The sequence below is a fragment of the Gossypium arboreum genome, chromosome 6, assembly GCF_025698485.1.
Source record: "Gossypium arboreum isolate Shixiya-1 chromosome 6, ASM2569848v2, whole genome shotgun sequence".
In the NCBI taxonomy this organism is placed as follows: Eukaryota; Viridiplantae; Streptophyta; class Magnoliopsida; order Malvales; family Malvaceae; genus Gossypium; species Gossypium arboreum.
The window spans coordinates 114,631,467-114,641,787 of NC_069075.1; the positions used below are offsets into that span (position 1 = coordinate 114,631,467).

The 10,321-nt window shown below is 36.0% G+C and overlaps 1 non-coding gene across 1 annotated transcript; it reads right to left on the reverse strand.

Moving 5' to 3' along the window:
- Window positions 1-477: 477 nt before the first annotated feature.
- LOC128294449 (small nucleolar RNA R71) lies at window positions 478-584 on the reverse strand. The gene has a single exon (XR_008284759.1). It is a non-coding gene; the product is annotated as a small nucleolar RNA R71 (small nucleolar RNA).
- Window positions 585-10,321: the final 9,737 nt, after the last annotated feature.

Sequence of the window (10,321 nt, forward strand, 5' to 3'; positions counted from 1 at the left end):
ATGACCTTTTCGACAATGAAGAAGACAAGCAAATCAGAGAAGGACCGAAGAGATGAACTTCGAAAATCCGAATCAAGGAAACATAGCAAACCTTGCTCAAAATCCTATACTTATTGCTGATGATAGGGATAGAGCTTTACGATAGTATGCCATGCCAGTGTTTCATGATCTTAATTTGGGTATTAGGAGACCCGTAATTAAGGCACAGTCATGTTTCAGATGCTTCAGACGGTGGACCAATTCAGTGGAATGCCTACCAAAGATCCTCACCTACATTTAAGACTATTTATGGAGGTGAGCGATTCTTTCAAGTTAGTTGGAGTACCCGAAGATGCATTACGATTGAAGTTGTTCCCATATTCGCTAAGGGAAAGAGCTCGAGCCTGGTTGAACTCATTGCCACCAAACTCAATTTCCATATGGCAAGAGTTAGCAGAAAGATTCCTTTTGAAGTATTTCCCACCTAGCAAGAATTCTAAGTTGAGGAACGAGATCACTACTTTCCAACAAATGGATGATGAGTCCTTGTATGAGGTATGAGATAGGTATAAAGAATTATTATGGAAGTGCTCGCATCACGGAATCCCACATTACATCTAACTTGAGACATTTTATAATGGTCTCAATATTCAGATGAGGATGGTAGTGGATGCTTCTGCTAATGGTGCTCTCCTTTCTAAGTCTTATAATAAGGCTTATGAAATCATTAAGAGGATTTCCATCAACAATTATCAATGGCCAACCAATCGAGCAATGTCAGGAAGACAAGTTGCTGGAATACATGAAGTAGACGCTCTTACTTCACTTGCATCTCAGGTATCATCAATATCCTCAATGTTAAAAAATCTTACTACTAATTGGTCTAATAGTCTTGCAGCATAGCCTCCAAATCAATTTGAAAGTATAGCTTGTGTTTATTGTGAGGAAGAACATTTATATAAGAATTTCCATCGAACCTAGAATTCGTGTATTACATGGGTAACCAGAACCAAAATTGAGGAAGGCAAGGACTGCAATCCAATTTCTATAATCCATCATGGCGAAATCACTCCAATATTTCCTAATGTAACCAAGGCATTGGAACCTAACACTTACGCCCAACCTAGACCAACCCAGCCGCCTAGTTTCCCCCAACAAGTTCAGAAACCAGCTTAAGCTGAATCATCCAATAGCTTAGAGAATTTATTGAAGGCATATATGGCAAAAAACGATGTTACTCTAAGGAATTTGGAGAATTAAGTGGGCCAACTTGCTACTGAGCTCAGGAACCAACCATAAGGTACTTTACCTAGTGATACGAAGAATCCAAGGAATTCGAGGAAGGAGCATTGTAAAGCGTTGACATAAGGAGTGGAAAAATAGTAGAGCCCAACACCATTGAAGTCGAAAAAGAGCAAGCTGACGCTCAAGATTTAGAGGAAGTTCATCTGAGTGTTGACATTCCAGTTTCACAAGAACCAGAATCTACAAAACCTGACAAGGTAATTTCAGAACCAGCTAATTCTGATAAACTAACAAATCCGTTAGATGCAGAATTGCCATAGAAAACAAATAAACTAGTTCCAGTAAAGAAACCACCACCACCCTACCCTCAAAGACTTCCAAAGAAAAAGTAGGAGATTCAATTCAAGAAGTTCCTAGATGTACTCAAGCAACTTCATATCAACATCCCGTTGGTTGAGGCACTTGAGCAAATTATGAACTACGTCAAACTCGTGAAGGATATCCTATCCAAAAAATGAAGACTTGGAGAATTTGAGACATTAGCTCTGATGAAGGAATGCATTGCATATCTTCACGAAAAATTACCCCCAAAGTTGAAGAATCCTGGATGTTTTACCATCCCTTTCAACATTGGAGCAACATATTATGGTAAGGCATTACGTGACTTGGGTACGAGTATTAACTTGATGCTTATGTCAATATTTAGAAAGTTGGGGATAGGTGAAGTTAGACCAAATATGGTTAGAATTCAATTAGTGGATCGATCCTTAGGACATCCAGAAGGAAAAATCGAAGATGTATTGGTACGTGTTGATAAATTTATCTTCCCTACTGATTTTGCTATTCTAGACTTTGAAGCAGGCAAAGAAGTACCAATTATCTTAAGAAGATCGTTCTTAGCAACCGAAAGAACCCTTATTGATGTGTAGAAGGGCGAGCTTACTATGCGTGTTCAAGATGATCAGGTAACATTTAACGTTTTTAAATCTATGGGATTTCTTGACATAATTGATGATTGTTTTATAGTATCCAATTTAGAGGATTTAATAGTGGAGAAGGAGATCAACTATGTTGAGATCTATTGGAATAAATTTTGACATCAGATCCTCCGAATGATGAAGAGGAGGATGAATACTTGCGCTGTTAGAAGCTAATCAAAGGGGATTTAATCCGCAATCCCATTTTGAATCTTTGGAATTAGAGAAAAGGGATTATGCCCAACTAAAAGTCTCAATCGAGGAGCCACCTAAATTAGAACTCAAGGTACTACCTTCACATTCAAAATATGTTTATTTAGGTAACGTGTCTTCTTTGCCTATTATTGTTTAAGGAGAATTAACGACTGAGCAAGAAGAAAAACTCATCCTTGTATTGAAACAAATCAAGAAGGTTATCGGATGGACCATAGTCGATATTCGCAGTATTAGTCCATTTGTATGCATGCACAAGATTATCCTTGAAGATGGGGAAAAAGGGGCGATTGATGGACAACAAAGACTATACCCCATCGTGAAGGATGTAGTCAAGAAAAAAATCATCAAGTGGTTAGATGCAAGTATAATCTACCCCATCTCAGACAGTTCATGGGTAAGTCCGGTCCAGTGCCTGCCAAAGAAAGGAGGTATCATGGTCACTGAAAATGAGAATAATGAGTTGATACCAACTAGAACGGTTACGGGATGGAGAATTTGCATCGATTACTTTGCCATTTTTGGACCAGATACTGGATAGACTTGCAGGGTGAGACTATTACTATTTTCTCGATGGATACTCGGGGTATAATCAGATTACAGTAGCACCAGAAGATCAGCACAAGACAACATTCACATGCCCGTGCGGTACATTTGCATTTAGACACATGCCATTTGGTTTATGTAATGCACCTACTACATTTCAAATATGTATGTTGTCTATTTTTACTGACATGGTTGAGAAGTATGTGGAAGTTTTTATGGATGATTTTTCAGTATTCAGAGATTCATATGATGATTGCCTAGCCAATCTAGCCAAGGTACTAAGGCGATGCGAAGAAACAAACCTTGTACTCAACTGGGAAAAGTTCCATTTCATGGTACGAGAAGGGATTTCTAAGGCATCGAATAACAAGACATGGAATAGAAGTAAGCAGAGCAAAGGTAGATGTTATAGAGAAACTCCCACCTCCAACATCTGTAAAAGGTGTTAGGAACTTTTTGGGCCACGCCAGTTTTATCGAAGATTCATCAAGGACTTCTCCCAAAAATTGCTAAACCCTTATGCAAATTATTGGAGGAGGACACGATGTTCATATTTGATGAAGAGTGCTTAAAAGCTTTCAATGATTTAAAGAGTCGATTAGTTTCGGCACCTGTAATCTTCACACTAGACTGGGTCTTACCATTTGAATTGATGTGTGACACAAGTGACTTTGTGATAGAAGCTGTCATGGGTCAGCGACGGAACAAGGTTTTTCATCCCATCTACTATGCAAGTCAAACTTTGACTGGAGCTCAACTGAATTATACAGTAACAGAAAAAGAGTTACTTGCTATTGTGTTTGCTTTTGACAAGTTTTTATCTTATCTTGTAGGTACCAAAGTGACTGTCTATACGGACCACTCGACAATTAAGTACTTACTTGCCAAGAAAGACACTAAGCTAAGGTTAATCCGATGGGTACTTCTACTTCAAGAGTTCGATCTAGAAATTCAAGATCGAAAGGGAGTAGAAAATCAAGTAGCAGACCACTTGTCTAGATTGGAGCTGTAAGAAGGGAACTCTCCTCTTATACCAATTCAAGAGACGTTTCCAGATGAACACATACTGAAAGTAAATCATGGCCATAATACCCCTTGGTTTGTTGATATTGCTAACTTTTTAGTTTGTGGTTTGATGCCGATTGATAAGAAGTATCATCAAAAGAAAAATTTTCTTCACGATGTGAAGTATTATTTCTGGGAAGAGTCGTACTTATTTAAGAAGTGTATAGATCAAATGATCAAGAGATGCGTGGCAGAAGATGAAGTACATAAGATTCTATATCATTGTCACTCAGCTCTGAGTGAGGGACACTTCGGAGGTACACGTACTGTAGCCAAGGTATTGCAAGTCGGATTCTTTTGGCCAACATTATTCAAAGATGCATATGCTTACGTAAAGAGTTGTGATCGATGTCAAAGGGTTGGAAATGTCACCAATAGAAATGAGATGCCTCGAAAAAATATCATTGAGGTAGAATTTTTTGATGTTTGGGGTATTGACTTCCTCGATCCTTTCCCTCCATCTTTTGGTCACAAGTACATCTTGGTAGTTGTAGACTACATGTCTAAGTGGATTGAGGCTGAAGCCTATCCGACAAACAATGCTAAGATTGTAATTAAGTTCTTGCAGAAACATGTGTTCACAAGGTTTGGAACCCCAAGAGCCATCATTAGTGATGAAGGGTCCCATTTTGTGAATAACTGGTTGAAATGGTTATTAGATAAACATTGAGTGAAACACAAGATCGCTACAGCTTAACATCCGTAGACGAATGGACAAGCTGAACTGGAAAATAAGGTGATCAAAGGCATACTTGAGAAGGTAGTTTGCCCGAACCGACGAGATTGGTCCAAATGATTGGATGATGCTTTATGGGCTTATAGGACAACATACAAGACACCTTTAGGGTTGTCACCCTACAGGTCAGTATTTGGGAAAGCCTGTCATCTGCCCTTGGATTTAGAGCACAACACTTACTGGCTCTTTTGACAACTTAACTTGGATCTTAAGCTTGCTAGAGAGAAACAGATGCTCCAACTTAATGAGCTAGAGGAATTTCGAATGTTCTCGTACATAAATGCCTACTCAAGGAGAGACTTAAGAAATGGCATGACAAGCACATTCGAGTTCGAGAATTTGAAGTAGGTCAGCAAGTTTTGCTATTTAATTCCAGATTAAGGTTCTTTCCTGGTAAACTAAAATTACGTTGGTTCGGTCCATTTACGATTCATTGCGTCTAACTATACGGAGTTGTTGAACTCCAAGGTAGGGGAGGTAATTTTCAAGTTAATGCTCAAAGTCTGAAACATTAATGGGGAGATAAGATTGAATGGAATCAAAAATCGTTCATTTTATCAGATGTTTAAATTTTCTTATTTCCCTTTTCAATAATTGATTTAGGGTATATTTTCGAGATTAGTATGTTTCAATAAATCCTGTCTAGGAGATTGGAACTTAAGCGGGACCGCTTGTGACCCCTCCAATCTTTCCTAGGAATCGATTTTAACATAATTTTATGAGAAATTATTCCCTAAATAGAAAATTAATTTTTGGTTTTTCAAATAAAATGGTTAATTTTGATCCAAGTTTTAAATTGCAACTCAATTTCAAATTTTCATTAAGTCTAGGGACTTAATTGAATTATTTTAAAATTTGGTTGCTCTTTTAAGTAAATAATAAAAATTAGATGCCTTTTTTAAATATCTTCAAAAGGCTTCTAGAATAAATTTTTAATTTAATAAAGATGATAGTTATTAATATATAATTATATATATTATAATATATATTAATTATTATCAACTTTATATAGAGTTAGGAGTAGTTTTAATTTTAATCATATTTTATTTTTGTTTTAATAAATTAATAGCAATGATAATTTAATATGCATATATTTAATTATTAATGGTTGTTAACTTTGAGTAGAAATAGAATTAGAATATTTTAATTATTAAATTACTCTAAGAATTCTACTCTACTTCCTACTCCTTCCATTATAAATTCCACCCATCTATTCTTATTTTCATTCATTCACCATTCACTCCAAAAACACCCAAACCCTTAAGTACTGAAACCTCCTAGCTGTACACCTAGCAGCAGCATTGCCCACCTGATCGACCAGCATACGCCCAGCAGCCCCAGCTCCATTGCACGCCACACGCCTAAGCTCTCAGTAGCCCTCGCACACAGGCGCGCCAGTGGCCTCCCCGTACCGCTACACTTGCTGCTCCAGCCTAGCTGCCCGGGTCGTGTCTCGCACCAACACCCAACGCCTGTACGCTCACACCAGGCCTGATCGACAAGGCTCTGTAAGTTGCTACTTGCTCCCAGCCCAGCTCGCGTGCTGCTCCCACACGCACTAAACTTGCATGCCCTAGCTGCCTTGCACATCCGAACGGCACACACCTTCACCCATACTTATCCATATTCTCCAACCTACTTTAAATCAATCTCTTTTGCATTCTAATTATTTTTAGGAGTTCTTAAAAAAAGGTGGTAAAACTACATTTTCTCTTAAATTTTAATTTTATTCTAATAATCAATTTTTCAATTTATTGAATCATTAATAATTTTTGTTAATTAAATTTTTGAGAAAATAATTTCTTCTATATTTTGTTCAGGTTAATCATGCCTTGTAAGAGAACTTGTGCCTGTGCCCAAATTGATGAAACACAAAACAAGTTCCATTGTGAAGAAGCCAAAGCAAGATACGAGAGTATCTTCAAAAATCAACAGATGCATCCAGAGAAAGGCTTTACATTAAAAGAGAGAAACTACAAAGACTTTATGGCATGTATTCATCAAGTTGCTGAAGTCCTCAATTGGGAATTATTTTGTGAAAAGAGACCTAGTGTGGATGAGGAGTTAGTACGTGAGTTCTATGCGAATTTAACCTCAAGTGAATTGACGGAAGTTCCAGTTCGCGAAATCAAGGTACCGATAGTTTCAAACACTATAAATGAGTTCTTTGAATTGCCTGATTTCGAAAATGATGATATTCTTCATTGATGAGCAATATAGAGGCTGAAAATTTACAAGAAATTCTCGAGGAACTTACAGTTCCTTGTTCTAAGTGGATTGTGTCAAAGCAAGGAATCCACACTTGTCGAAGGGAATATTTGACACCACTCACAAAGGTATGGTTCTATTTCATCCATTTCAGCCTTATGCCTAGCTCACATAGGACTACAATTTCATTAGAGCGAATGGTCTTATTATACTCGATTTTAATTGGAAAGACCATTGATGTGGGAAAAATCATCCTGAGAGAAATGCGGAATTATGCCATTAGACATTCTGGCCCAGCCTACTTTCCCTTTACGAACAATTCTGTGCTTGAAAGATAAAATTCTTGCAAACATAAAGAAGACATGCTATAGCCAGGGCAAAATCACATATTCGGACCTCTACCGAATAGCTGGAGAATCTGTTCTACAGCAACGAGTGGAAGAAAATGATGACCTCGAAGTAGAAGAAGATCCCACAATGCAATCAGCTGAAGCCCTAGATAAGGAGCAACCAACAGAACCAGAAGCTGAACCTGATGACGAAACTTCAATGTTCAGAACTCAATCACCTCGCTCTAAAAAATAAGGGATAACTCGATGAGAAGTGCTCTTAAGAAAATTTACAATGACCCATTTATTCTTGTGCCTGAATTTCCAGATTTTATAGTTGAACCATGGAGTCCATTACCGAAGAAGGAGCGAAGTGATTCATGCACGGGCAATAATGATGAAGTAAAAGATAAGTCGAATTTAAAAGAATCTGCAAATAAATAAAACGGAGGACATTGACTTTATTTTTTTTTTCTATTCTTAGGTCATTTTAGGATTAAGTTTAAGTAGGAAATTTTATTTTCGCATAATATAGCAAGAGATGGAAATCATGAATAATGAACAAGTAACAAAGTATAAAGTGTGGGAATAGGTATATACATGTCTAGGATTGGATCTAGAGAGAGCTTGGTTCTTAAGCAGTCAATTGGACTCACCTTCCCTTTTCTAGAATCCTACCTGGTGTATATTATCTATTCACTTTTAACAATGAGGACATTGTTCATCTTAACTAGGGGGATCGAAAAATTGAAATTATTTCCACTCTGAATAATTTTTTTTTAATTATAATTACGATATATTTTGTTCAATAATTGGAAATTTTGTTAAGTATACTAAACTTTAGTATAAATAAAGTTTTATTATTTCAATAAATTATTATGTTAGCTTAATAATGATATGAATGTATTTTTAATAAAGCATGCAAATCGTACCATAAATTTTTAGTTCCTTACGAAAGTTAGCCATGTATGAAAGTTTAAGTCTTTAGAATTGACTTAGTAGTTTCTTGAGGCGAAATCCTAGGAAGCATAGAACATTGAAAATGATTTAGGCAACTTTTGTTTGGACCATTTAAGCCTTTCAAGCCAACCATGATGAAATTTTACTATATGGCCTAATTCTATTCGAACCCTTGCAAATTTAGCCATCACTTCTCTCTTAATTATCTTAAAATTGTCCCAAACACTAGACTCAGTACTATTCAAAGTATTCTTTAAAAAAAAAGTTTGTGGGAGTTGAAAAGAAGTATCAAATGCTCTAAAATTGTAGTACATTCAGTAAAATGCTCGAATTTAAAAAGAAAAGAAAAGAAAAGAAAAGAAAAGAAAAAAAAAGAGCATGAGTTCTTAAAATAAGATGTACAAAAGAGCATGTGAAAGCAAAGAAAGTTGATGTATTGAAGGTAATTATTTCGAAGGCCCGATGCAAGCTGAGTCTAGGGCTTTTAACCCAAAAATTATTTATCTTCTACACCCCTAAGCCCAACCACGTTACAACCTTGTTAAAGACCTATTGATTCAAAGTTCCAATGCTACCTACATTAGTGGAGAGAAATTGCTACGTACAACATATGAAGACATAAGATAAACTTAATGATTGCAGCTTAATCTTGAATAAGGGAATAAAATTACATTGGTAAGGTTTAACATGACTTTATTAGGAAGCATTTAGTCTAATTTTTGCTATCATAATTGTTGTTGAGATTAATTTGAACGATATGTATACTTAAGTAGCATAACTATCAAATTTCTTGTCTTTAAGCGTAAGTATATTAAATTCATAATTTTGAGAAAAATGTTGCTTTGAAGGAATTTTTTCAAAGGTGTTTTCAAGAAATTCTTTTCAAAAGTCATGCATTACTCGGGACGAGCAATGAATTAAGTTTGGGGGTGTGGAAACACAAAAATTTACACACTTTTTTCATACCCTTTTTAACTTAAATTCATGTGAATTGGGTTAAATTCTTGTCGAAAAATAATTAATTTTTATAAAATAATTAAAGTGCACTTAAAATATAAAAATATTGAATTTTAGTTAATTTCATAATTATTTTTGATGAATTTTGGTTATTTTCGACAGATTTGCACAAAGGGCGAAAAATGGCTCGGCAGACACTGTTAGAAGGACAAAAACGAGAACCAATTTGAAGTATCGAGGCAAACTAAATTTCAGCCTAAGATGGTAAAAAATTATATGTATATATTCATAATATAATTAATTTTAATTTATATCCAATTTAATTTGGGTTAATAAATTATGATTAATTAATTATGAAAAAGTGGTCCGATTGAACTGAACCGAGTAAACTAAACTGGACAAGAATTGAATAGCCCAAAACCATCCAAGTACTGACCTAATTCAGCTCATTAGATGATTATTTAAGCTGCAAAGAGGCCCTTGAAGACTTGTTCAAATTGCAATTCAACCCCTCCACAATTGGTGGCTTTGTAGATTTGCCCCAAGCCATATTTAGCAAAGTTGAAGCCATCAACTTTGCCACATAGGTGGCCAGCCAAGGGGTGACTCTTTGGCTGCTATTTTTAGAAAATTTTACCTGCCACATTCAGCTATAAAAATCCCCCTAGGCTGATCATTCAAAGCATCCCTCATTCATTCACGTCCCTTCTCTCTTATCTCATTTTCTCCTCTCATTTTCCCATTAAAGTTCCTTACTCTTTTGCCGATTTCTCCCCTTGAGAAAGGGTTCTTATTCAGCCATTTTGGAGCAGCAATTGAGTGTTCATAGTAGCCTTGATCAGCGAGGACAATGAAGAAGGAAGAATAGAGCAACCTAGTCAAGCCACGGAAAAACACCGGATTTGATTCTTGTTCCCTATCTCTTTAAATTTTTTTGTTTTTTGTGATGAATATATCTATGAATATTTATGTTGTTGGAATGGTTAATTTAATCAGCTTAGCTTGAATTTAATTCGTGTTGGGTTGATTTCATTTCGTCCTCTTAAATTATTAAAATTATGTTTATGCTGTTATAGGCCTTGGTAAAATGCTTTATGAAGTAAGAT